This window comes from Trachypithecus francoisi, unplaced genomic scaffold, assembly GCF_009764315.1.
Source record: "Trachypithecus francoisi isolate TF-2019V2 unplaced genomic scaffold, Tfra_2.0 Lachesis_group2, whole genome shotgun sequence".
Classification (NCBI taxonomy): Eukaryota; Metazoa; Chordata; class Mammalia; order Primates; family Cercopithecidae; genus Trachypithecus; species Trachypithecus francoisi.
Genome location: NW_022681465.1, coordinates 87,857,148 through 87,884,859, shown reverse-complemented (window position 1 = coordinate 87,884,859; position 27,712 = coordinate 87,857,148). Strand labels below are relative to the sequence as shown.

At 41.5% G+C, this 27,712-nt stretch overlaps 1 long non-coding RNA gene across 1 annotated transcript in view; it reads left to right on the top strand.

Annotated features, from left to right (window-relative positions):
* The window catches only part of LOC117065146, a 157,081-nt gene extending 131,313 nt beyond the window's left edge, over positions 1 to 25,768 (top strand). The window contains exons 3-4 of the long non-coding RNA XR_004429836.1: positions 22,672 to 22,828; positions 25,324 to 25,768. This is a non-coding gene — a long non-coding RNA (uncharacterized LOC117065146). The remainder of the gene's footprint in view (positions 1 to 22,671; positions 22,829 to 25,323) is intronic.
* Positions 25,769 to 27,712: the final 1,944 nt, after the last annotated feature.

Sequence of the window (27,712 nt, the reverse complement as noted above, 5' to 3'; positions counted from 1 at the left end):
GCTTCTCCAGATGAGATAAGGATAATTAAAAAATTGGTACTGCATGGTGATTACAGCTTCCTTATAATCAGTTCCTCATGTTAGAATGACTAACTAGATATTGAGAGGACCGTATTAGTTGTATAGTTTTGTGATTCCTCATAATTTTGGAAATAGATGACTATGCTAGAAAAATCACTATTGTTTAGAACTAAATATCCAGGAAATGTACAGAAGAAAGGAGTGATACCCATATAAATCTATATTCCCTTCTGATCAAATTCTGCACCAGCCACTACCAAACTGACAAACCGGTCTCATTTGTATTTCTTTTGCTAAAGTTAAGCATTAGATAATCAAGCTTTATTACAATCACTAGTTTCTCAAGTAAATATTAGGGTGTGAATTTCTACCTGAAAATATTTGAATTCATTTCTACTTCTAACACAATTCCCTGAATATGAGAAGAGTTGGGTATAATTTTATTGATGATAATTTCACACTAGGGACTCAGGTTCAAACAATGCCTTTTCCCTACTGGTATCGGTAATAAAGTGTAATTTAAGTCAGTGATTAGTTTTTTCCAATAGAAATTGGAATCGAATTATTCTTATTTTATTAACTGTTTTTCTTTGAGATATTAATTGGGTTTAAATGGTTTTACTGGAAGCCTAGAAAATATTAAAAGCTCACTTTAGACTTAACCATTAATAATGTAATTTTAAAATGTTGAAAACCTATGTGTATAAGTGATTCCAGTTCTTTGCTAGTTTCTTCTGATAGCATCCAAAAAGTTTTTGCGAACTGTGTGCTTCTATGTACTTATCACCTTATCTCATATCTTATGAAAGGGCAACCTATGGGAACTATTAGGGACTCATGTTTTGCCTTCCAGTCCTCATTGAGATAATGGAATTTTTCTGGGGAAGAGAGCCCCATAGGACATTAAGCACTTATCTTTCTCCACAGAGTAGAAAGCAGGCCTTCAAGATTGCAAGGGTAACTCATCATAGAAAAGAACAGTCGTAACTGCAGTGAGAATGGAAGAAACTGGAGAGAAGTATCAAACAGCCATGGAGGAGAATGGACATGCTTTCCTTGCTCAGATGGAAGGTGTGATAAGGAAAAGTCACAGGTGAAGGAAGAAGGCATGGGAGGGGGATCCTGGGCCAGAAGTAAAGCTCATATAAAGCTGTTACAGAGGGTGACACCTGTGCTGGTTCCCTGGCGAGATGGGAAAATCTCTGGCCCCTTCTGATTTAGAGTGATGCTCAAGTGTGATTGCTTCTATATGCACAATGCAGGCTCATGCTTGGCTCAGTGGGGCTTTCTGTTCATTAAACCCCCTTCCACAATGCTGTTAGCTCCTGGGCTCACCAGGTAGCGGTGCTTTGGCAAATGAAGCCCCACCTAAAGACAAGGTCTGGAGGAAGGAGAGAGTAGCTTCAGCTCCTATGGCTTGATGGCTTTCTGAGAACTGTGGCTTCATCAAACACTCTGTTAAGTTATTTGGAGTCTTTCACATGACCTTTCTAAGGGGATGATTTTAACTAGACATGAGACTAAAACTAATTGGACTGTTTTAAAGTAATTACTCTGCAGTATCACTAAGGTTTATCTGGTAATTATGTCATTCAGACAACATGGCTGGTGAGCAACTGCTCAGAGTCCTGAGAAACGGAAGAGAGACTGTGCCTTCACAGAGGCTATTTTATGAGCTCAGACCACCCAGATACTCAAACACTCAGAGAATTAAAATATTTAGGGCAGATTTTGACTTAGTGAACCATGTTCAAGCATCACAATCTTGTGTTTATACTGACCAAAGACCTCATTTTACTCCATTTTCCCCCTATTTCCTAAAATGCATCATTAAAATAACAAAATTTGGCTTAGCTTGAAACCAAGGCTAGACCATTAGAATCTGATTTTGAATCAAACTTGAATAAAGCATTTTTAACTTCCACTTAATGTAAACATGATGTTTTGCCTCTGCTCAAACTCAGATCTGTCTTGTCTTTCAAAAGTCTTCACAGACTAACTCTCACTAGCCCTATTCACAAATATTTAACACTTGAGCATCTGAGAACACCAAGTCCTACCATGTGTATGGATACAAGTTTACTATAAGGCTTCATTACACAAACTTAGATTTGTCTTATTACAATGCCAATTCCTTAAGAGACTGGAGTCTTTCCTTTCCTTTGTGTCTACCCTAAAAATTACTTAATGGGGAAGGAGGGAGCAAGTGAGAAAAGAAGGCAAGTCAGTGTGATACTCTGGGTTTTTGACAGCTATCATCATTCTTCCCCTGCTCCCTAGAAAGATAAAAACCAGCACTCCTGAAACACCTTCATTATTCCCAAGGCTAAAGACTGTCCAGGAACAGAGTGTCAGGGTTTCAAGGTAGAGGGAGAGTTGGTTGAAATAGCCTTCTGGTTCCTCCTCACAGAGCCACCTTGTAATTTTTTTTAAAAAAATCAAGACTCCATTGTTCCTTTATATGTTTTACAGACTAACCTCTTCAGTAGGAACTTTCTTGAACAAAAAGTGTCCAAACGAATCAGGGCTCCAATCCTGGCTCAGAAACTATTGCCATCTCCACGTTCCAGATAGGAATACACAGCAGCAAAAGAAAAAATGACTCAGCAGAACCCTTGTCTTCGTCTCCTTGTTCCTGAAGTGATGAAGCATTAAGTAATGATGATGAGGTCGGTTCTCATTCTTATTAAACTAAATCTGAAGAGGATAAACTAAATCTGAATAGGTAAATATTTAGGTAAAATACGTTTTTTAGAACCTAGAAAGATGTCATAAAAATATCATAGAACACTGTAAAAGAAAAATATTCTCATGGGTACAGAATATTACAGTATCCAGGGATTGGACAAAAATATTTCCCTGCATAAAATGAATCTTTTTTTTTTTTTTTTTTGGCAGAGTCTCGCTGTCACCCAGGCTAGAGTGCAGTGGCGTGATCTCAGCTCACTGCAACCTCAGCCACCCAAGTAGCTGGGATTACAGGCAAGCACCTCCACACCCAGCTAATTTTTGTATTTTTAGTAGAGATGGGGTTTCTCCATGTTGGCCAGCCTGGATCCACCCATAGAGATGGGGTTTCTCCACGTTACCAGGCTGGTCTCGAACTCCAGACCTCAAGTGATCCACCCGCCTCTGCCTCCCAAAGTGCTGGGATTACAGGTGTTGAGCCACCGTGCCCAAAAAAGTGAATTGTTTTTGTCTACATATCTAGACACAAACAAAAAACACCCCCTCTAAGGGTGTCTGATTTCATTGCTAACTTTTCTGCACTCCCACATCATCTCCCCAGTCCCTTCACCAGCATCCTTAGCCCACTCATGTTGAATTACGGTTGCACATGTAGCTCTGTCTCAGCTACAGAATCAATATTCCTTAAGGGCTAGCATCTCATCTGTGAAAAGTGAGTGTTTCTATAGTCTCAATAGCAGCTAGTGCAGTCTAACGTATGCATAGTGGATGATGTCAAATTTTACTGAACTAAAGTAATAACTTCCTTGTTAATGCTGTGGCTCATTGGCAGCATGGTCTCCTTCTGATGTTGGACAATCAGATTGTCTATTCTAGGCATGTAGGTAGTTGCCATCACTGTATATGAAAAATACCCTATTTGTTGACAACTTCTATAATCCCCTGAGGACAGCTTCAAGTGAATTCTGAAGATTAAGCACACATATTCTTTCACTCATACATTTATTTATCCATTCACTAAAATAAACGCAGAATCAAAAAGAAGTAACAGCTGTGACTTACCTTTGTGTATTTTTATCATTCAAGCTTACTATTTTCTTTGATCATTTAACCTAAAGTTTTTTTTTTTCATAGGAGTAGTATATACTCTGATGAAGAGGATATTTTACAAACATAGAAAATCGTAAAAATAGATACTAAAGGAATGATACCAAAGATAAATATTGTTTACAGTTCATTATATTTCTTTCCTTCGAGTATCTTTATGTGGACATACAACATTTGAATGTTATACACACACATAAACACACACACACAATTTTTACATCCTGATCTTTTTTTTTTTTTTTTTGAGATGGAGTCTTGCACTCTCGCCCAGGCTGGAGTGCAATAGCAAGATCTTGGTTCACTGCAACCTCCGCCTCCCAGGTTCAAGCGATTCTCCTGCCTCAGCCTCCTGAGTAGCTGGGATTACAGGTGTGCGTCACCACACCTGGCTAATTTTTTGTATTTTTAGTAGACACAGGGTTTCACTATGTTGGCCAGGCTGGTCTTGAACTCCTGACCTCGTGATCCGTCTGCCTCAGTCTCCCAAAGTGCTGGGATTACAGGCATGAGCCACCATGCCTGGCCCCTAATCTTTTTACTTAATGTTTCATCAGAAATATTTTTACATGTCATTAAAAATCTTATAAACATCACATTTAGTGCTGACCACTAAACATTTGTACCATAATTTGTTAGCTTTCTTCTTTTAGTGGATATTGAGATTGTTTCTAACTTCTGCCTACTATTAATTATGCTGCCAATAATATCTTTGGGCTTAAAACTTTGTTCAAATTTTGCTTAATTTCCTAAGATGGGATTCTCAGAAAGTGAAATTGCTGAATCAAGTTGCCTGAATTTTTTAGGGTTCTTGATATCTACTTCTAAATTGTTTTCTAAAATATATGTCAATTTATAGTGTTGTTAAGCAGAATATACTCTAAAACTACCCTCATACTATCAAACTTAAAAATTTTTTAAAGGTTACACTTGACTCCTATTATGGAACTGTGGGGTTCAGTTTCACATGTAGGAACTGTGTCCTGAATTCTTTCAATACGAGTCACTCCTGAAGCCCATTAGTTAGCTATTTAGTTAATCGATCTACTTGTTTTCATCCGTTATGTTGAACTGAAAAGGGAGGAATTTCCATGTTGGTTGACAGGTTCACCAAATACCCAAGTTTACAAGGAAAACAGTTCTTAATGAAGATGTGTTTGGACCACTGTACAGAACTAGGCACATTGTAGGCATGTTTGTTTGTTCCCCTCCAATCATGGTAGAGATGCTGTTAACTCCCAGATTAAAAGCACAGAAAAAAAAATTCTCTCTTAATAACATTCCACTTTGAGATCCTTGGAAGAACAATCCATCCTTACAAGTAATGAGTTTTATTTATTGTTGTTTTGATCCAATGAAGTCTTGAAACTATCCCTCAGGGCATGGAAAAGGGCCTAGAATTTTTTTCACTTCCACATTTTTGCCAAAGTAGTTAAGTTTATCAAAGGTGAATAGCCCTTTTCAAGCACTCTCTCTGGAACTGGAGATATTATTCAAGTTCCTTTGAGAAAGACTTCAGTGTCTAAAAGATGAGAGTGATGGACCAACTGAATATTTAGCTTCTTCCTAACTATAGTAATATTCTGGATCTTTGAAATTTTTTCTGAAGAGAGAGTTTCTGGAGGTTTAAGATTTGAGATTTAGATATGTGATTTTAGAGAGAACAAAGCAACCCAATTCTGGAAAACTCTTTGTTTACCTGCATCTTGACCTTCAAGAAAAACCTGGGCTCTGAGCAGGGACCAAGTATTAAAATAGGCAGAAGAACTAGACTATCTTCTCTGGAGTTAGAAAGGTGAATTCATCTCCTGAATCTAGTTGGAGTTGGAGGATAGCCATGCCAAAAGTAAATGACAAGAGAAGACATCATGTGGTCAATGGCAGTTTGAATAGGACTGCAAAACCACCAACATTTATTTCTATGCAATGTAGAGGCAGCTAAGAATACTTTCAGGATGTGTAGAAGGGGCTCAGTGTCAATGGTTTCATCAGGGTTGTTGAACAAAAATCAGCCTTTGATACTCAAAATGTTAGTCGGAGAAAAGAGCACACCCTGGAATACCTGGCGACAGAACCAAATGTGAAAATCTGATTGCTTCTGACAGTGTGTACACAGACAGCTTCACCAAGGCACTCTTTTGAAACTTGAAAGAGAATGGACTTTGAGCAATTAAAGACAGTGCTGCTTTATCTGTGAAACTCTCTATTGCTGAGATGCAGCACGGCAAAATTACTAGAATCAAAACAGGACAATAAAAGCATGGGCTATTCTAGGGAGGAATGAAGACACTGTGGTTTACAGCTTTTCCTTTGAGAATGATGTCTTTAGGGTCATCCTGCACTGCCTCCCTTTTCAAGCCCCATTCTTCCCCACCTGTGTTCTTTGGCCCGTTGAGGGACAAAGCATTAAAAACAGAGCCCTGATAAAGACGAACAGTCAGATCCAAAAGGATATATTCTTGTTTTCAAAACTCTTAAGCAAAAGGCCTCACACATAGTAAGTGCCTAACTGATGTAATCTGGGGAAGAAAAACACAAGGAAGGTAATCTATCATGGCTGAGATTCAACATACAACAAAACTACTTATCAAAAATGAACGTAAGTACAAGCTTCTACAAGAACTTAAAGTCTACTATTTAAAGAGTTTAGTCTCAGATCCAAAATAATCAGACTTCTCTTCAAGTTATGAAAATTCCGTTAACTAAAAGAACCACTTCCTTCCATTCAAGATATAGCTCTTTCTTATCCACCAAAGGACCCCACTGTGGAAGGAGAACATGATTTGCACAAACTGACTTTTCACCACATGATTCTGAGTGGACCCTAGAAAGATTTGATGGGTGAGTATGCTGTAATTGGATACCAAGACATAAAGTTCACAAGTGAAGGACTGATTCAAGGTCAATGCCAACTTTACTGGGTGTGTTATGGATCTTGCAACATGAATGGATTCTTGCTGCAAAGTTTGACAGCTGTGGCGCCAGAAGATAAACAAAATTACAAGATCATTCATGAAAGCTGATCTTGCTGGAAAAACAGGAGAACACATGGCTGGCCAAGATCTTTCAAGATCAGGCAGGTACTGACAATGGCTTCATCTTGGAGGTTCTAAGATCCCTATCCCAAGTCACAGCAGCCTGCCACAGTCACAGCAGCAGCTTGGGCCAGCCAACTCTGTGACTGTAGGCTTGGCTTGCAGGTGTTCCAGGTCCAGTTCACCAGAAGGCTGATGGTTCAAGGCACCACACTCCTGAGAAAAAAACACCATTAAGGAGAGTGAGGACCTACTATTAGTCCACTCCTCAAGAGAGGGGAGTGTTGGCCATGAACTAACTTGAGAAATATGTTAGCTAATAGAAGGAAATTTTTTAGAATAAGACTCACAAAGGATTGGCATGGATTACCAAGGAAGGCTATTCTGGGACAACCTGAAATAGATTTAAATTGGACAAAATTTCATAATGAAAAGATTTAAGTATTTGAAGTTTAAGGAAAGGAATCTTTCTTTTCTTCTGAATAATCTATACAGCTCTTGCTTTTTCAGGTCCATGAAGTTATTAATTTCAGATTTTCACATGAGTAACTCATATGAAACTCATGGTCCTCTTTTTTTCTTTTCTTGCTATCAAGCTGTAAAGACGACTAATTATATGTGTGTTGGCATCATAAATGTCTTTTTCTGATTAATTTGAGAAGGCCAGAATTTGAAAACTACTAATTTCACTCTAGATTTGTTTATATGAAAATGGGAGGGCTCTAATTTATCAAAATTTGGATTCTTAGGTTTCCTTGATAGCTTACTGCATCCTTAGAGTAGCTAATAAAGCCAAGGTCATGTAATCACAACCACCTGTTTGAAATTTCAGTGACCAATTGAATGGCGTTTGACCTGACTTCCCTTGTGCGAGGAAAATCATAGCCCTAAGAGAGTCAGACTGGATCAACTTGTGGAGCTTCCTTGACAAGCCTGCACTTGGCTTCCAGGTCTACACCGCCCTTGGTCAGCACCTTAACTCTTCCCAGCATTGCACACTAGTGTGTAGTCTCTTCCCTTACTCACTATGTAAAGGGACAGCCTAGGAAAGTCAACAGAGCAGAGGATTGGGAGCCAGGAACCAGGGCTCAAGTTCTCACCCTGGCACTAGTTGATTATGTAACCATGAGCACATCAATTCTTGATTTGCCTTCTTCGTTCACTTGCCTGTGAAATCAGGACGCTTGACTGCATCATTTCCAGGGATTTTTCAAGTGTAAATTTTCTTCAACCCAATGATTTCAAGTTTGTCTATACTGGTGGATTGTAGCCTGCTTCCTCCCTCTTCCCATCCCTTTCACTATTTTAGAACTGACTTAACCTCACAGAAGAATTGCAGGAGCAGTAAAAAAGAAGGTGGAGGATCTGCCAAGGGGTTTTCTAGGTGTACTAAAGAGACTGGACGTTTGGATGTGGAATCAACACAAATATCTATCACCTAACTCAGAGGCTGGGAGGGCCGCTCTACATTTTCGTGGTCATGCCTCATGTGCCATTTTGTGACTTCTTTTCCTTTTCTTGTCTGCCCTGAATGACCAATCTAATTTGATTCCACATGGATAAAAATTTGAGGGAAGGCCAAGTTCACAGCAGGATATTAACCAAGCCTTGAACCCTTCCCAGGGATGACCCAAATTTCTGCTGAGGCTTGTGGGACAGTGTGAGAAGTATTATGTATGATTCCATTCTCAGGGGCTTACAGTTGAGTTGGGGCCATAAGACAGGTGCACGTGTAAGTTTTACCTTCATGTTTTACATAAAATTATAAATCATGATGTCTGGCTTTTTCAGGTTGATTTTGTTTTTAATGTATAGCAACCTTGGAGAGACCCTGCTGCTCCTCAGTTAGATATATTCCAGAGTTGGCTCAGAAGAAATCGGTAAGGACAAGTGTGGATTATAAGGATAGTATAGACGCTGACTTTCAGTTCTTTCACTTTTCTTCTGGAAAAAAACAAACAAACAAACAAAAAACAACTTCCTTCATTCATCAAATCTTGGTGCAAACTACACACCAGGTTTTTCTTTTTTCTTTTTCTGTTTTTTACAATCAAGCATTGAATATCTCATGTAATTTATTGAATACCATACTGAAAGTGAAAAACAGAATGGTTGTATGAGTACCCAAAGTAGTTTTTACTTAATATGTATTACTTTTGTGCCATTATAATGTTAATTTTTTTAACTTTTTGGGCGATTTTTAAAATTTCTTTTATTTCCATGGGTTATTTGGAAACAGGTGGTGTCAGGTTTTTCTTTTTAAGGCCTGAGATATAAAATTTTTAGAGCCAGACACAAACCTGGGCTCAAACCTGACCATTCTCATGGTCTATGTGGACTTGGGCAAGTTATTTGTGTTCCTAAGCCTTAGGTATCATCTCTTCACAGTGTGGGAAATAGCAGTGCCTTCCTTAAACGCTGTGAATTTTAAATGAGATAAATTACATATATGCTTGGTACTTGGAAAGCATTTACTAAAAGGGTTGTTGTTAGGAAGCATGTCCTTGGCTCCCAGGCAGCCTACGGTATAGTGATGGAGGCAGACATACAAATTTATAATCTCATGGAAAAACTGACCTGTTGACAGGTAATGTCAGGTGAGCATTGGTCCTTGTTTTTCTGTATCTTTCATGTTAGGGGTCAACACTATTGGTGTTTACTGCCTGTGGGCGTTTGTGACAGGCTGGCCAGTGTCCACAGCAGGGTGTGGTAGCCCTTTCATCATCTTCCTGTATGCCTGCCAACAGGGAGAAGAGATGGAGAAGTACTTTCCCCTCCCCCTTAATGTGGAATCCACTCTAACAGACTCATTTTAAGTGGCTATTTCAGGACACTTGCTTTCTTCCAGGAATGTACAAGTTCGATTGACAGGCAAGATAAGAGAAAGTGGCACCTTCTCTTTCTAATGAATTTCCCAGCCCTCCACTGCACCTGCCAGTTCTTTCTGTCACTACAAACCTCACTTTGCAGGGGAATGGAGTGAACAGTCCCATGCAGAGGGTTTGGACTTGACATGAACTAGTGAGTTTTAGGCTCATTTCTTTATATGCATCATATCATTTAATCTGTCATACGATTGTAATCCCCAGTCTGCAGACATGGAAACTGAGGCATAGAGAGAAAATACCATGTCCACGGTTGTATAGTTTAGAAGCTGGGAAGCTACGAATTAATACTGGGCCTAATTCAGTAAATTCTCACCCCTAGACTCAGCTGGAAAGCTTAGAAAACTCATATACACACAGACAAATATCTACCTATTTATATATGCTTAGACCCAATCCCAGAGATTCTGATTTAATTGGTAGCCTGGGGTAGCCTGGTGTCAGCACTTTACACAAACTTCTTGTATGATTCTAAAGTATAGCTGGGGTGAGAACCTTTGGCTTCACTCCAGAGTCACACTTTACCACATTGCTACACAAATGGCTGATTTCGCTCCCCATCCCATCCCTATTAAAGTACCAGGAAGTGCTTCACAAACCACATGTTAGAAACAGGAAGTTTCTGGACAGGGTTGAACTCTTGGGAAATTTTTAATCATTTCCCTTACTTCTTTCAATGTACAAGCATTTCTATGTGTCTGTGGCCCAAAGAGCTCAGAGAGAATAGTTACTACAAATTCCAGGGGAAGAAAAATATCTGTAAAGACTTTCCTGAATCCTCATGTTTTTGGATCTTGTTCATCAGTCAGAAACACTCTGACTGCCCATAATTTCTGGAGGAAACTTTAGCTGATAATTGGCCTTTCTTTTCATCCCTGCTTGGTGATTTCCTCTTGGATCACCTGAACTTTGGTTGAATTTCTGTGGTTCACTTGGTTACCACAGGGAATAGTGCATGGTCCTTAGAGACCAGAACTGCAGCCTAAGTCCTAATGGTCATTTGATTTAGGGTTACATGCCCTTGGAAACAGATCAAGTGTTTGCCACTGTCCCATACAGTGAATGCCACTCTGCTTCTGTAGATACTATAAAATTTAGTTCCAACAAAAATGTTGTATTGATGTGGTCAGGCCCTGTCTCTCTTAGGAACTAGCCCTTAATGTGCATTAGGGCAGTCTATGTTGGTTATTTATGTCCTTTAACATTTCTTAGCACTTTTTTCTACATTTAAAAGAAGAATTTTGAAAATCCAAATGTTTCAATTGTAAGACAACATTTTCAAATCTTTGGAAGATTATTAAGTGATACACACTCTTGGGAATTAGAGGTAATTTCCAACTAGCTTGGCAAGTTACCATGGGCATCAACATTTCTACTAGGAAACATCTTGGAATTGAAAAACAATGTGTATAGTATTTTACTTCTATTTTTAAAAATTGATATAAGGCGACCAAGACACTGTTAAAAGTTTTTGTCAATAAAGAATAGGATATGTGATTATTTTTGGCATATTTTCTCCTATAATAATAACAACTGCAACACTATGGACAGCTACTATTTATTGAAGAGTTTCTTTATGCTTGATTGTGTACTATTTCTCTTACTGCATTTATCATTTACTATTCACAATAACCGTATATAGTACTACTGTACCACTTTGGATGCATTCAGCTTTAAGGAGCTTAAGATTTGCTTAAACAGCAAATAAGTTTATTGCCTTACATTATGAGACATTCCATAGTAACGTGGCTACAGGGGTGCCCAATTCAGTGGCATCAGGATCTGATATTTCTATATTTTTTCTCTGCCATCATCAAAATGGTAGGTGGTTCTTAACCAAGCTCCCATCATGACCTCAAGCTCGCTGCTAAATCACATCCACAGGGGGCAACATCCACTCTCTTCCCTGATATGTCTCTTGTTATAAGCCTTTCCTAGAAGTCCCTTACTCCCCCAAACAGTACACACAATTGCCTCACATGCCCATGCCCAAAGCAGCCATCACAAGAAGAAAGGAACCAACATGGTTGACTTCCAGATGAATTAAGGTTCATGGCCTCTCTGAGGCATACAGAGGAAGAAGGTTTTGAAAAAAGTCAGAGCCAGAGGGAAAACATTTTCAATCCCCTATCTAGTCAGGGCTATCAGTTAAAAGTATTTATAGGGAATCTGTACTAATATACATCAAAATTTCCCTAGGCTGCCTTAAGGACCATAGGCCAGGTAATCTGTCCCCTCATCCTTGTCACTAGGATCAGAGTTCTGTTACAAATAAGGAAGGAGAGGTTAGATCACTGTCTGTTCTATTATTATCATCCACATGTCTACAGATGAGGAAACTGAGGGCCAGAGTGGTCTAAACAAAGGGCATATGGTTAATAGGTGGTAGAGCTGAGCCTTGAACTCAGGTCAGCTTGTCCTAAAGCTTATACTTTAGCCACTATATTATCCTATTGCATGCTCTATACCACCTTTCTCTCTCTCTGTTGTTTTACTAATAATTAAATAATGTGGATTTTTTTGTTGTTGTCATTCTTCTTAAAGAACTGTCTTGCAGGATTCAATTTGTTCTAACCATGGCTTGTCTACTCTGAGAGCCTGGGGAAAACACTGAACCTTTTTGGACTTTGTTTTCCTTATCATTAAAATGGAAGCCTCAATTAGATGAGAGCTGAGATCTTTTTCAACCCTAAAATTCCATTAGTGCATGGTTTTCATGTGAATGATTATTTAAAGCAGATATTTTTTAAAAGCTTTAAGCATACAAATAATAACTTCCTCCACGAAAACAAATGTTACTCTTTCTATAAAATGCACCTGTTTACTTACTTCTGGTGCAGACGGTGGTGTGCAAGCCTTCCCCATTGGGGCTTTGGCCCTAATCTCCTAGGGTGGTGTGTCTTCTCTCTTCTCTCCATCCTGGTACTATCTGTCCCAAGGACTCAGCTCACCCAGGCATGAATATGCCAAGAGGCCCATCTGCTAAGGGCTGAGACCTAACAACTGCTTCACAAGGCTCACCAGTACCTGGGTTTCCACAGTGTGGAAGGAAGGACAACCCAGGTGAGCAGAGGAAGGAACTATTATCTGGGAAATTTGCCCTCTAGAACCAGTACAGACTGCTTACCTTCCTGTGACCTCCCACTGTGATCAACCTTCTCAAACCTAAGGGTTCGAAATCATGAGAGTGAGAACAACTTGGCCACCAGCACTAACGGGACTAGTGAAGGCCAAGGCAGTAGGAGAGGCAAAGGGAAGAGGGGTGAGATATGTGTATGTGGGTGTTTTATTTTTTCTCGTTTCTAGAGAAATAAAAGGACTATTTAGATAAAAGGAGGGCATGGAAGAAACAAGGTCTGCACCACATTGTCACCAGATCCTGTTTAAAAGTTGTCCCCATCCTGATGGATGGATCGAGACTTTGGATTCTGGCAGTCTTTGAAACTCACGTTGCATGATGCATGCAAAGTCCTCCTTCAGTCGAAGGATGATTCTTCAAAGGGTGATCCTTCAGAGACGCTGAGAAGGCAGCTGCCCCCCACAGAAGGCCCTTTTGGATTGTAGAATTCCAGGCGCTCGCACCTCTGAATACAGCACGGAAGACAGCTTGGCTGCCTCCCCGCCTCTCCTGTGCTGGTACAGCTGCAGAAGGGCTAACTTTGGCAGCCATAGATCACCGAGGCTTTGTCTCAGCTTCTCTCAGAATAGGTTTTCATCAGGAGACTCACAGCATCTCTCAAAACACATGTAGGAAGAAGAAGTAAAGCAAAGACCAATGGTTTCTTTCAAGAAAGAGACTACTTGGAATTTTTGGGTTTTGGTTTATGATTACAGTGTGTGGAACGGATCATTTCTGGTTTATGAGCAGCTTGATGTGGTAGAAAGAGATGTGAATTTGGACTTGGAGCAATTTGGATTCTTGTTCCAGCTTTTTTCCAGCTACAGTTCGCGAGTAACTTAGTTTAGCTTCTTTGACCTCGGTTTCCTCATCTGTAAAATGAGAGGGTTTGCTCAGATGATCTTTGACCTAATGAGTCTATGAAAAGTGAATGTCGGAAGCACATGTTCACCTTCTCCAATTACCAGCTGTGATTGTGTGACTGGACCAAATGGCACTAACTGTCGAAACCTTTTAGGCTGAAGGGGAAGCACTAACTGTTGAAACCTTTTAGGCTGAAGGGGAAGCATTCTGAAATGGGACAAGGGGCACCTTGTGTTGAAACCTGGAGCTGGTCAACCCTCTGAGGCCGATGTCGACCTTTGCGTCTGCCTCCCATGCCCTGCTTGTTTTAGCTGGACCGGGAGAAACTAATATCAAGGCAAAAAAAATCTGAAATCCATAACATTTTGATAGGTAGCTTTATGAACAGTTACAAATCAGATGTTTGCCCCCAAAATTTTAACTTTATTCTCTGAAACAGATCTAAAATTCCCATCTAGCTCACAGTTTCACAGATAACCCAGTCTCTTCCAGTTTATAACTGCCTCTTTGGGGTAAGTATTGGGTTAAGTATTTCAATATCAGGGCCATATCTCTGGTCTCAAAGAAAATCATTTCTACCTTCTCCTCCTCGAAATGGCTTCTAGGAGGGGAAAGCTTACTCTTCTTGAACAGGGAAGCTGGGAGGGGGGGTCTTCGGTGTGAGCTGTCCTGTGGATCTTCTGTTACCTCTTCCGGGATGTCCCTTGTCCTACCTTGTCCCTGGATAACTTGCATCAGTTTCCACCAGAGGTGGCTGATTCCACCTGGCCTTTGGGACCTCATGTTTGCATCTGACACTTTAATTCTGCCCCTCAATTCTGGATTTGAGATTCTGGCACTTTCTGAGTTTATTTGTTTGGACTCCAGGCCTTGTTGGGTCTACAAATCTTTCAGCCCATGTTCCCCAGCTTGGATAATAGGAAATTCTTAATCTCCAACAGGCCCCCGAAGACCGTGGGGAATTAGTGACACTATCTATATCAGGCTCTCACTTTCTGCCAAATTCTCCACATTGCAATTTCTAAATCTAATTCAGCCTTTCCCCACCCAACTCCACATTAGTGCAGGACACCTGGTGAGATTTTCTCCTGCTGGATGGCCAAAGGCGCTGCTACCCTGACTCATTTTGAAAGATTGCAGTGATGGATTAGTGGCGACAGGCATGTATACGGAAGATGGAAGTGGTTGCATTCCTGCCCTATATTTGCCATCATAACTTCTGCCCTTACAAGACAGTAGCTCTTGTCTTGGAATAGGCATCATTTCCCAAGTGAGGCTGGTGTGTGTGTGTGTGTGTGTGTGTGTGTGTGTGTGTGTATCATGACCTAGAGTAGTAGTTCTCAAATGTTAACATACAAATAATTATCTGGAGGGCTTGTTAAAACAGACTTGTGGGCCCCACACCCAGTTTCTGATTCTGTAATCCTAGGGTGGAGCGTAAGAGTTTGTATTTCTACCAACTTCTCAGGTAATGCTGATGTTGCTGGTCCTGGAATCGCACTGACCCGGAAACTCCAGGCTCTGGTGCTGTATGCAGATTGTGGTAAAAGCAATGCAATGTCTGAACACAATTTTGTGCCTGGAAACCTGAGGACGTATAGTTTTTCAATGTAAGAGATATTACTGGGGTCTGAATAAAGAATAGGCATGTAAAAATGCATGCATGAGTCACCTATTCAGATGATTACACCATATATTTTCTGATGATTCATTCTTTTCCCCTCATGCCTTTCCAGGTTGCTAACCTGACCAATCCTGCAGTGGAGGTAGTTATACCCAAGGTGTGATTTGGGATCACTAAAAGGAATTTCTCTAACTATTGAGTGTCTACAATACCTAGGTTAGCTCTGAACTCAGATCCCAGTCCCTCATACTTGCTGTTTTCAAGAGCAGGAAGCAAGGGAGAACAAAAGCTAGCCTGTCGATGGCACAGGCTTAACAGATGAATTTCTTCTTGTATTGTTTCCTTTCTGTAATCTCCTATGTTTCAAACACAAACTTGTATTGAATGTTTTTTTAAATTAACAATTTTATTTACCATAAAATTAACTTATTATAAATATACAATTCAACTATTTTTAGTATGTTTATAAAATTGTATAACAATCCCCATAATCTAATCTCAGAACATTTTTCTCACCCCCTAAAAAACATCATGCCCACACACAGTCACTTCTCTTTCCACTCTCTATCCTAAGCAACCACTCATCTGCTTACTGACTCAATATTTTTGCCTTTTGCCTTTTCTGGACATTTCATATAAGCAGAACCATACACTATGTGCTCTTTTGTGCCTAGCTTCTTTCACTGAGCATATGTTTTGGAGGTTCACCTTCATCCACGTTGCAGGATGTCTCAGTACTTCATCAAAGGCTAACTTCTACTGGGTCTTCCTTTGATGCATGCATCTCTGTCTCTCCATTTCTGCTGTAACTCTTAGTCTTGGTCCTTGTTACTCAAGTGTAGTCCCCGATCAGTAGCATCAGCATCACCTGGTAGATACTCCTGGCAGAGACTTAATCAGGATCTGCATTTCAGCAAGGTCTCAGGGGATTTGTGTGCACCCTGCAGTTTGAGAAGCACTTCCCTAGAGAAGCTCTTCACCTCTGTCAGAAGCATTGTACAGCAGCCTCTGCACTGGCCTCTCTGTCTCCTGCAGTCTCTCCACTAGGCCACCCAGCCTACGTACCACTGCCCATGTGGATGAGGAAACTGAAACTCAAAAGAGTTGTTCAGATTACCCATGAATAGCCCTCAAGTGACAATCTCCACATGCCCTCCATTTCTTAAACAATCTATGTGACTTCTTATTAGCTGTTCTGAGTGCCAAGTCCCCATCACTCAAGTGTGATGCTCACAGCTTGATAAAATAGCATTTTCTCTACTGATAACGAGCTTCTCACTTGCAATGTTCTAACACAAACTTTCAGTTCCTAACATGCCAGACCTTTAAATCCTGACCACACTTTAGTCAGCCTCAAGTTCAAGTATCCTGTTGAGCTGTCCTTCCATGCATCTAGTGACTTCCACCCACCCCTCCATGGCTTCAGCCCCATTGCTGCCTGCCCACCCCACATAGGACCTTTCCCAACCTACAAGTTCACATTGAAGTTTGCTTATTCTAAAGTCTAAAAATGTGTTTTTATTTGTTTGTTTGTTTTTGAGATGGAGTCTCGCTCTTGTTGCCCAGATTGGAGTGCAGTGGTGTGATCTCAGCTCACTGTAACCTCAGCCTCCCAGATTCAAGCAATTCTCCTGCCTCAGCCTCCTGAGTAGCTGGGATTACAGGCACCCACCACCATACCCAGCTAATTTTTTTGTACTTTTAATAGAGATGGGGTTTCTGCATGTTGGCCAGGCTGGTTTTGAACTCATGACCTCAGGTGATCCGCCTGCCTCAGCCTCCCAAAGTGCTGGGATTACAGGCATGAGCCACCACACCCGGCCAAGAATGTACTTTTTTAAGAGACAGGGTCTCTCTCTGTCACCCAGGCTGGAGAACAGTGGCTTGATCACAGTTCACTGCAGCCTTGACCTCCTGGGCTCAGGCAATTCTCCCATCTCAGCCTCCCCAGTGGCAGGGACTACAGGCACATGCCACCATGCCTGGCTAATATTTTGTAGAGATAGGATCTCACTTTGTTGCCCAGGCTGATCTCAATCTCCTGGCTTCAAGTGATCCTCCTGCCTCGACCTTCCAAAGTACTGGGATTGCAGGCGCGATTCACTGCACCTGGCCTAAGAATGCATATTAAACACTGAATTCTGTGGTTATTCTTCAGCTACTTATAGTAATAATAATAATTATGATGATGATAAATGATACCAAAGATTGTTGCAGCAATTTATGGTTGATTGATACTTTAACTTATTCCATTGTGATTATATAATTGGCATATCTTTTTTATATGAAAATATAAGCTCCTAGAGAAGACGGGTTATTTCTTATAGGTCATTTATAATATTTTGATTACCAGGAGAGCCCTGGCTATCCCAGTAGACACTCCGTAAATTCTTCAGGAATGAAGACCAGGTCAGAGGCAGAATGATAAAGTTCCCCTAGAATGGAAGAACTGTTTCCAATACGGAAACTGTTAAAGGGCAAATATGATAAAAATATAACTTCTACTACTATGATTGACATTTGTTGAATACTGTCTGAGATCTTTTATGCATGTGATCTTAGGCAATTTTCACTAGATCTCTATGAAGTGAGCACTATTATTCCTATTTAGGAAGGCATTCTTAGTCATCCCTGTGGATGAGGAAACTGAGGCTCAAAGAAGTTATACAACTAACCTAAGGCATACAGCTAGTGAGTGGCAGGGATAAGATGCAAATCCAAGTTTCTGACTATCACGCTGTTTTTCCCTACTCGGAAGTAGTTCCACCAACGAGTGTTGGGACCTGCCTGGGATAATTACTGTCTTGGATAATTAGGGTCTTGGTCTTAATGATTTTTCTGAGTCAGGAAGTGTTTCCATGGGCAGTATTCCTATTTTCACTGAAACACTGGTGGCATTTAAAGTCACCATGAATTTCCTCCTTTGCATCAGAGGACACTCAAAGAGAACAACACAATGAATGCAGACGGACTCCACCAGGTTCCTTGGCCAAATTCTTCTTATTCTTTCCTTGGTGTAAGTGGCCTAGGTGGGCTGACTATTCTCTGAACATAATGCTTTGCCATAATTTCATCTTGGGGTGGCCAGAACAAAGGAGACCCTGACATTCTGAGATTAGAGCTTTAATTAGAGGGTAAACTGCCTCATTCAGTCAGCTGCCTACCCAAGGGTGACATGTAACTTGGTTCTACTGACTACCAATACATTTTGCATATTCTCTGACCAACCAAACCCTGAAAAATGTTTATTACCCTGTTCCTTGTTATACAATTATTACTTAGCAATTCACACTTCTTTCTAATGGCCCACAGGTCACTAGACAAGAAAACAAACAAAAAGTGGAGACTTTCTACAGTTCACATCTTCAAATATGATTTCCATCAAGCTATTCTCAGAACGACATGAAATGTTGGGGGGAATGTAGAAACTTGCAGCCATGAAAGATGGCAGAGACAATCCAAGGAGTCTTTATGGGGATCCTCAGAGGTTGGCATTTTGTGGAGGTCCTTGCCAGCCACCATGCGATATGGGGAGTATATTGATGTTCTGTTGCTGTGAAACATATTATCATAAGTTTAGCAGCTTAAAACAGCCTCCATTTAGTGTCTCACTGTCCTACAGGTCAGAAGTCTGGCACAGCATGGTTGAGTTCTCTGTTCAGGGTCTCACAAGGCTGAGTTCTTGTCTAGAGGCTCTGGGGAAAAGCTGACTTCTGAGTTTCTTCTTGTTGCACCCATAGGACTGAGGTCCTTGTTCTGGCTGGCTGCTGTGGGATGGGGGCTGCTCTCAGCTCCTCGAAACTACCACATTCCTTGCCACTTGGGCCCCTAAATCTTCAAGCCATCAATGATGTGTCAAATCCTTCTTGTGCTTCCAATCTCTGCCTTTCTGTTTGGTCATCAGCCAGAGTAAACTCTCTACTATAAAATGATTTGTATAATCAGGTCAGACCCACCTGGAAAAATATCCCCATCTTAAGCCCAATGAATTTGGACTTTTAAATACACCTCCAAAATTCCTCCATAGCAGTACTTAGATTAGTGTTTGAAAAAGTGAGAGGAAGGAGGTACACAGTGGGGCTGGGGCTCTTAGGGGCCATCTGAGGATTCCGGCTGTCATGGGAGAAATCAAAGTGGGGTCCCAGACACCCCCACTTCGCCTCATTTTGATGGGTTTTTGTACCTTCTGGTCAATTTTTCAATGAACAGTTATTTGGCTTAAATAATTATCTGACCACACCCTCTTCCTTCTCCACCCCATGACCTATACTGACTTCTTCATTTCACAGATGAGGACACTGAAGCCCAGAGAGGCTATGGTGTGTCCAGGAGGTCAGGTGGTTAGTGGTAGACTTGCTCCTGCACACCAGGCCTTCTGGCTCCCAGTCCATTGCTCTTTCCACATCGTCTCGCCAGGAAGGCTGCCTTCATCCTTTCTCATCATCAAATGGCTCCGAATTTCACATTAATTACTCTTTTTTATGGTCCCTGAAAGATGAGCATTATTTATTATTCCCGTAGTTTCTGTCTAATGCAAATCAGTATGCATACTGATCTCTGAGTGGAGGTGCTGTGAGGAATTACCATTGGCGCCATTGGGAGAGCCCATTGCTTTTCTGCCAGGAGGGGAAGTCACAGGATGCTGCGTGCTCCTGTGCTCCTCCACAAGGTTCTTTTCCTACCCTGAGTCTTTCCTTCTATAAAGGAAGCGCTCAACACACAGCTCAGAAATGAGAGACTGAACAGAGATGTGGTTTGCAGGGCAAGGAGTAAGCGGACATTGTGTTCTGTGATATTTCTCTGAAGTCCAGCCTGCACCATACATCTGGGCAGCGGAAGCACCCACAAGCAGTCACTGACATACCCCCACCAATGTAAACTCCCAAGCATCACTCACTCAATGGCTCCATTGCTTAAAATGTACCATTAACTCTGCTCCCTGAAGAAACAGGGGGTGACCTAGGCAGGCAGCTTGAGAACATAAGTCTTCCCCAAACCCTAGATTCTCATATTCACTCTCAGTGTTGCTCTGTTAAAACACACAGTCCAAAAATAGTCACAAGGTGGACAATTAACAGTAATTATTGTTCTATGAAAATTGGGCAAAGGCAATGTCTATACCAAGAACAGCATCTTTGAAAATTTTTGGATTATAACCCGAAGTAGGAAATATATAGTACATTAAATTCAGTATGCTATACTCATGTATACATATAAATACACAAACATAAATACAAATAAGTATAAATAAAATAATACATATAAGTATGTTTGTGTATTTATATGTATACATGAGTACAGCATAGTGAATTTAATTTACTATAAATTAATTCATATACATTTATAGTAAATTACATTTTACTATATTTTAATTTCATATAAAAAAGCTTAAAAAATACACTTACTATTGGTATTTTCTATTCCAGCCTATTTTTTTTTAATGCTGTTTGAGACCTGTTAATGGTTGTAGCCTGGTCAGAAAAAGGACTCCTGGAACCTCCTGGAGGCTTCATGATTTGTAACTGCTAATTCACATTCACCCACAATGAGCATCCATACATGGGTTCTGAAGATTGAAGTATCCCTGAGAAGGGAGAGTAGAATGCCAAAACTTGACTTGGATTCCAGAGCTCTGGTTCATGTCTGCAACACTGATGCAATGACATATCCTTATTTTCTGTATAATCCATTCAATTGTTGATCAAAGACTGTATTCAAGATGGTAGGCACAGCGAACTCAATGATAACTCTAGTTTATTGAGAAACTACTCAGAATCATACATTATCTTAATAATTCCTCTTTACCATCCCAGAAATGTGGGTATTCTTATTACTTCAGTTGTACAGATGAGAATATTAAGGCTCCAAAAGTTTGTGACCTGGCCAAGATAGTATGGGGGTTAGAGACCATTGGTCAGAGAGCAGAGCCCATGTCCTCCTCTAAGATTTGGTCATTAGAAATAAACAAATAAGCAATAAAACATGCATACATAACACCTGGCTACTGGCCTGAGCCTAAAACTTTATATTCTGGTGCCCCTGCAAATGTTTTAGGAAGATCTGTCCATTGAAAACTCTGGAAGAAGTGCCTCTGTTCCTGCCCTCCAACTTCTGGCATTCCAAGAATGACCTGGGCAAAGTTAATCAACTGCTTGTAGAAGGGCTATGAGGGTGGGTGGGGCACAGAGAGGAGATGGTTTCTGGCTCCCTTCTCCCCTTCCCATCTGCCACTGGCCTCAGCTGCTGTCTCCTGACATCTGGGCCAGAGTGTAGAGTTGGAGGGAGAAGCAGAAAAATTGCAGGAAAAGGGATGAATGGTGCAGGGTACATATGGGCTGAAAGGAGCAGGTCAGGTAGGCTAGGGTTCCCCAGAAGTAGCTCTTACCCTCTGGTCTCACCAAGCTGAACTCTACAGTGGTATATCATATATCATATATATGATTGTGTCCAGTTTTTTATCAGCAGCCAATTTGTGCTGCTTATCATTTTGCAGACTTCTCTGTTGCTTTGTCTTTTCACAAGGTACCTTATCCTTTATCTTCAAGTACCCTAAGGTGCAAAGCACAAAAGGAGGGTTGCTTTAGAAAGACTGGGCTGTAGTCTTGGAACTTATCATTTAAAAGTTGTTTGTCTTCCTTTTTCTGAGACTGTCTCCCCATCTGTAAAGTAAGGATAATATTAACCATCCTCCTTGCCACACAAGGAGCAATTTTGCAAAATATATTAGCCCTTGAAGGAAGAAGTCATTCTAATAGTCCCTAGCTAGAACTTGAGTGACCTAAAGGTATTGGTTTAGTCAGTTTAATGCTTTTTTTGTTGTGGGCTTTAAAAAAATCCATAAGGGGGTTAGGTTGCTTAGATAACATTTCTGTTTTCAAAGACAGCCTAAGCATTGTGGAAAGCAAGACTAACATATGTGGATTCATTAAGCCACTGCACATATGTCTTCTCAGCAAGCAGTACCAGGAAAAAACAATGGCTGGTTCTGCTGAAATTGTGAGCATTCTCTTGTGTGCTGAAATTGTGAGCATGCTTGTGTGGCTAGAACATAGGGAGGAAGAAGGCATTGGCATGGGTAAAGGTGGGAAATGTGGCCAGGAGGCTCATCTTGCAGGGCCTTGTGAAGACCATGGGAGGAAACTGAACATGTTTCCAATGCAATGGGTCACAAAATACATACGTAAAGCAAATAGGTGCTCTTTTTTCTGGCCATTGTAGGGGGGCAGCTTATAGGAAATGGGGGCCTCCTCCATATGAGAAAGGAGGTTGAAAGAGCTAATGTATCAGCCCCTAGGCCGCTGACCTCTCACTCTCCTGCCTCCACCCACACAGAAAAGAAGAGTGCACAGGAGCAAGGAGCGGCATGGGTGCATGTGCCCAGCGCCTCTGTGTGGGGTCTTCTCCTTCTACCATCTCATGACCCCTGGGTCTCTGCAGACCTGCTTTCCACCCAAGGGGAAGAGAAAAGGACTGAGCAGAGGTGAAGGAGGTAACTCAAATGCATTTTCAACAACTATTTCTGTTTCTCAAGGTGAATGAGAAATCCCCTGTGGGAGGCTGAATAAATGCCTTCCAGAGCTATCCATTCCCTAATCCCCAGAACCTGTAACTATGTTACCTTATATGGCAAAAGGGCCTTTGGAGACATGACTAAGGAATGCAGACAGCCTGTAGAAGATAGAAAGGCGAGAAAATGGATTCTCCCCTAGAACCTCCAGAAGGAATGAGCCCTGCTGGCACCTTGACTTTAGCCCACTGAAATTTATTTTGAACTTCCAGCCTCCAAAACTCTAAAAGAATAAATCTGTGTTATTTAAAGCCACTAAATTTGTGGCAAATTCTTACAGCAGCAATAGGAAACAAATACATTTCCCTTCCTAGACTTTTCTTCAAATTTAATGGCTGAACCTTAAACTCATTTATTCTGAGGGCTCCAGTCTTCGGAGAACCAGAGTATGGGTACCAAAGCCTCCCAGAGCTAGTTCTGGTCCCAGCTCAGCCATTTGTCTGCTTGGGTGACTATATTGGGGAGTCATGCTTCCCACTCTTCTCATTGGTAAAGTAGGAAAGATAATAATACCTACCTTGTGGGGTGACCATGAGGCTCAGAGACCATGTGGTGAGGCATGAAATGGCCCCTGACACATAACTAGCCCTCATGCATGGTATTGGAAAACACCAGGTTCAGGCAGGCAAGGTGAACAGTTTCTATTGCCAGGGGCTGGAGCATCTTGGTCTTAAGAGAGGCTAGCATCCCCCAGAGGTGGAGGGCGGGGGCACAGGCAGAAGGTCCTGTGTTCAGTCTGTGAGCAGAGTGAACTACCCTCACTGTACAGGGTCATGCTGACCCAGTCTCCCCTCTGGGAATATGATTGTACCCTCATTGTCCTTGTCCAGCCAGCATGGACACACCAAGCCTTTCTGCACTGCAGCAGCCCATGTGCCATAAGAAGAGAGAGAAGAAAGGGATGACCATATGCAGGGCATCTCCACACCACCCTGGCAGAGCCACTGGCTACAGCAGGGCTCCAGTTATCTAGGCTCCTACCCTCATGGTGCCTTCTTCTCAGAGAACATGGGACTATTTGTGGGAGGAAGCAGGGCACACTATGCCCCTTGCCTTGGGCCCTGAATCTGAACTATTTCTGTGGCAGCTGAACATGTCCAGGGGGAAACTTCCTGGTGAAAAGGTTGTTAGCCTTGAGACAACATTTTGTGAAACAAAACACAGCAAATGTTCTCCAAATGTCACCTGAAGACCTGACTTAAGCTTCATTTCCAAGAACATATTGCCTGTCAGAAAAACAAGTGCCATATAAGGAATTCCATTAATCAGCCGAGGCAGTCAGGCGCCCGGACACACCTTTTCTGCTGAGTGAGTCATCTGCAGGAGGGAGCTTGATTAGAAACAAGGGCAGCTTGCACTGTACTACCTAGTCTAGGGCTTTGGGAAGGGGAATACCCCTGTTCTATGAGACCTTCCTCATCACTCTAGAGATAATCTTGCTAATCCCTTCATGGCCAATGCAAACTGGCCAGTGCAATGGAAAACCTAATGCTACAATCTAGATTCTTGGAGTTGGGGATGACCTTGAAGTCCTTAGACTTATATAATGTTACATATGAAGAAATTGTGCCCCAGCAGGTGACTTATCCAAAGTTACCAGCTGCATGGTGACAGGTCAAGGTCTAGCTCTGAGCTCTGCTAAATCCTGCCTTGTGCTTTTGCCCTGCAGCATGCTAAGCTATAATTTGAACCCTTTGGGCATCAACGCTAAAATGTAGTGGTACTTAGTTGATCAGTTTAGCCAACTAGCAGAGAGTAGGCTTGAAGAGTTGAATATATTTTTTTAGGCTGGGGAAGGGTTTGGGAGGTGGTGTATAAGTGTGGGGGTGGGGAGAGACAAGATATGACTTTAATATAGTCAGAGCCTGCAAAGCACTAGGTCAAAGCAAACTTCCCTTTCTCCAACTGTTGCACCAAGCTTGTTGCTAAACTTCTGTTGTCATTATTCTCTGACCATTTTCTATTCTAATTATTCATCAACCAGTCATATTCTAGTGCTCTGAAGAGAATAGGTATGGATTCCAGACTTCCCAAAATTTTTAGAGAAAAGAACCTTGGGTACCATCTAATCCAACTGACAAATGAGTAAACTGAGACTTCAAAGATGCTAAGTGATTTGTCTATGGCAGTGCTTGTCCAATAGAACTTTCAGCAATGTTGGAAATGTTCTATATATGTGCTGTCCAGTGTGGAAGCAATTAGCCTTATGTGGCCAATGAGCACTGAAAATGTGGTTAGTGCTACTGAGGAACTAGGCTTCTAATTGTATCTAATTGTATTTGATTTAGATTTAAATAGCCACGTGTGGCTAGTGGCTACCATATTGGACAGCATAAGTCTAAGGTCACAGAGCTTAGATGCAACACAAGGTCTCTGATTTTAAAGCACTTTTTCTTTCCCCCACTACCCTCATACAGAACTCCAGGTCCAGGTGGGCTTTTTCCATGGAGCCTGAGACTTATGATGCCAGGTGCCTGGACAAAGCTTCCAGGTAAGCAATAGTGGTTGCTGGTGTCCTGTGAGCTGTCCCAGAAGGCCAGGTAAGAAGGTACTTCATCCTAATATTTGGAAGTACGAGCTTCCCCATGGTGGGAGGGGAATAGAGAAGCCCATGCATTTATTCTTTCTTTAATGAAACACTGAGTGTCCACTATGGGTCGGGTATGTGCTAGCCACTGGGGACTAAAATGGTTACTTGATGTGTTTACTGATTTGGTTTCCTAAAGATGAGTGGTAAAAAGTGTCACATGAGCTCAGAGATGAGAGAGCCATTTGTCACTGGTTAAGAAGTCCCCAACTTCCTTTGGTAAATACTCTATGTTGTGCCACAGAAACAGATGCCTATGACAGGCTCACTGTGATCAGTACTGACAGAGCCTGTGCTCACTCAGCTCCTGCATCCAGCCTCTCAGACAACAGCTTGATTTCCTCTAGGTCCAGACTGGTTTCTTTCCATGAGGGAGTGTAGTTAAATCATTGCTGGGAGGATGATTATATGGGTTGTTTTCATTTAATTTAGAGGTCCAAGCTCCACAGAGAGTAAGCCACAACATTATTCTGACATCTGTGTAATGTAAACTTGCTCCATCCTTTCATGGGTGTCAATGATTTCTCCATAGAGTGCCTTGAGGAAAATTACTTACAGTCCTTGTTAAAGACTTTTAACTGCCTCTGTATGTGTGTGTGTATGTGTCTGCACATACGCACACACATGTGGGCATGGGGGCATTCATGCATTGAAGGAGTAACAATGGTTATGACATAGTTTTTAAAAAATCCTCATAGAACTTGAATATGGTCTAAAAGAGACACAAGTATAGAAATAACTGAAATTCAAAGAAAAGTGAGATAAAAGAGAGGCATGGCATTCAGTCATTCGTGTTGGACAGAATCAAGGGAAAATGTATGAAACAAGGAGCCTTGGGAGTTCTTGATATATTGTCAGACAAAGATGGAGGAGGGCATTTCAGATGAAGAAAATGGCAGAAGCAAAGAATCAGAGGTAGGAAGGCTCAGAGGGGAATGACGAATATTGGATTAGAACATGGAGACTACAGATGGGGCAATAATAGAGGGCCAACCAGAAACGTAACTTGGGGCCTGATTGTCAGGCTAAGGAATTTGGACTTTACTTTGTTGCCAAGAGGGAGCCACTATAGGTGTTTGAGCATTAGAAGAATACAAGTAATCTGAGTAATGTCAACTAATATAGTGACAGAAGGATGGAGCATGGTGGGGAGAAGCTGAGGTCAGGAAATCAGTTAAGCAGCTATTTGCATAATCCAGGAAAGAGGGGCTATGGTTCTGAAGAAGACCTGTGGCAGAGGATAATGCGTAGCTAATATGTAGCTTTTAACCTGATTGAATGAAGGAAGAGGATTGGAGTAAAAAATGGTGCTGAGATTCCAAGCCTAAATGACTGAAGAAAGATACTATCAAGAGAAATATGGAAATCAGGAGGAAAAGCTGGCTTAGGGGAAAATGACCTTCCTGATGGAAATGTCCAACAAGCACAATAAAATAGAAGATGGGCATTGAAGGCTGGATGTTGGGCCCTAGGGAGTAGTTGGGTAGAGATGTAGCTCTCAGCCTTCAACAGGAGGCTGCTGAGTTCACAGGAGTTCATGAACAAACCAAACAAGAAGAGGCAGGGTCAAGGTAAACCTTAAGAAATGGTGGAGGAGGCCAGTAAAGGAAAGAAGAAGTGGGGGGAGAGCAGAAGAGCAAAACACTGCAGAGCCAAGGGAGGAGAACTTATATGGGGGCCAGTCAATTCAGTCTATGTATTCAGCTCCTGTCGCTGGAGATTTATTGATGAACAAGACAAATCTGGTCCTTCTCTCTGAGAAGCTTGCTGTCCAGTGGAAAAGACAGATGAGTCAAGTAAGAAACTAACAAATAATTACAAATGACAATAATGGTTATGAGGGAAATAAGCTGGCTGCTGTGATAGAGGGTATTAAGAATGGGTGACACACGTCCTTTTAGAGAGGTGGCCAGGGGAGACCTCTTTCAGCAGGTGCTGTTCCAGCTCAGATGTGCAGGTGAAGAAGCACCTGGCCAAGGAAGAAGAGTGGATGAGTTTTCCAGCAGAGGGAAAAGCAGGGCAAAGCTGCTGAGACAAGAAAGAGCTTGACACATGAGAGGGCAGCAGATGGCCAGGGTGATAGTCGCACAGAGACGGGAGAGGAAGGGGACATGTGATAGAACTGGAAGGGTAAGATGGGGGCAGATGACACAGTCCATAGTAATAAAATTTGGACTTTATATTAAGAGTGAATTTCAACAGTATGAAACTGAAAACAA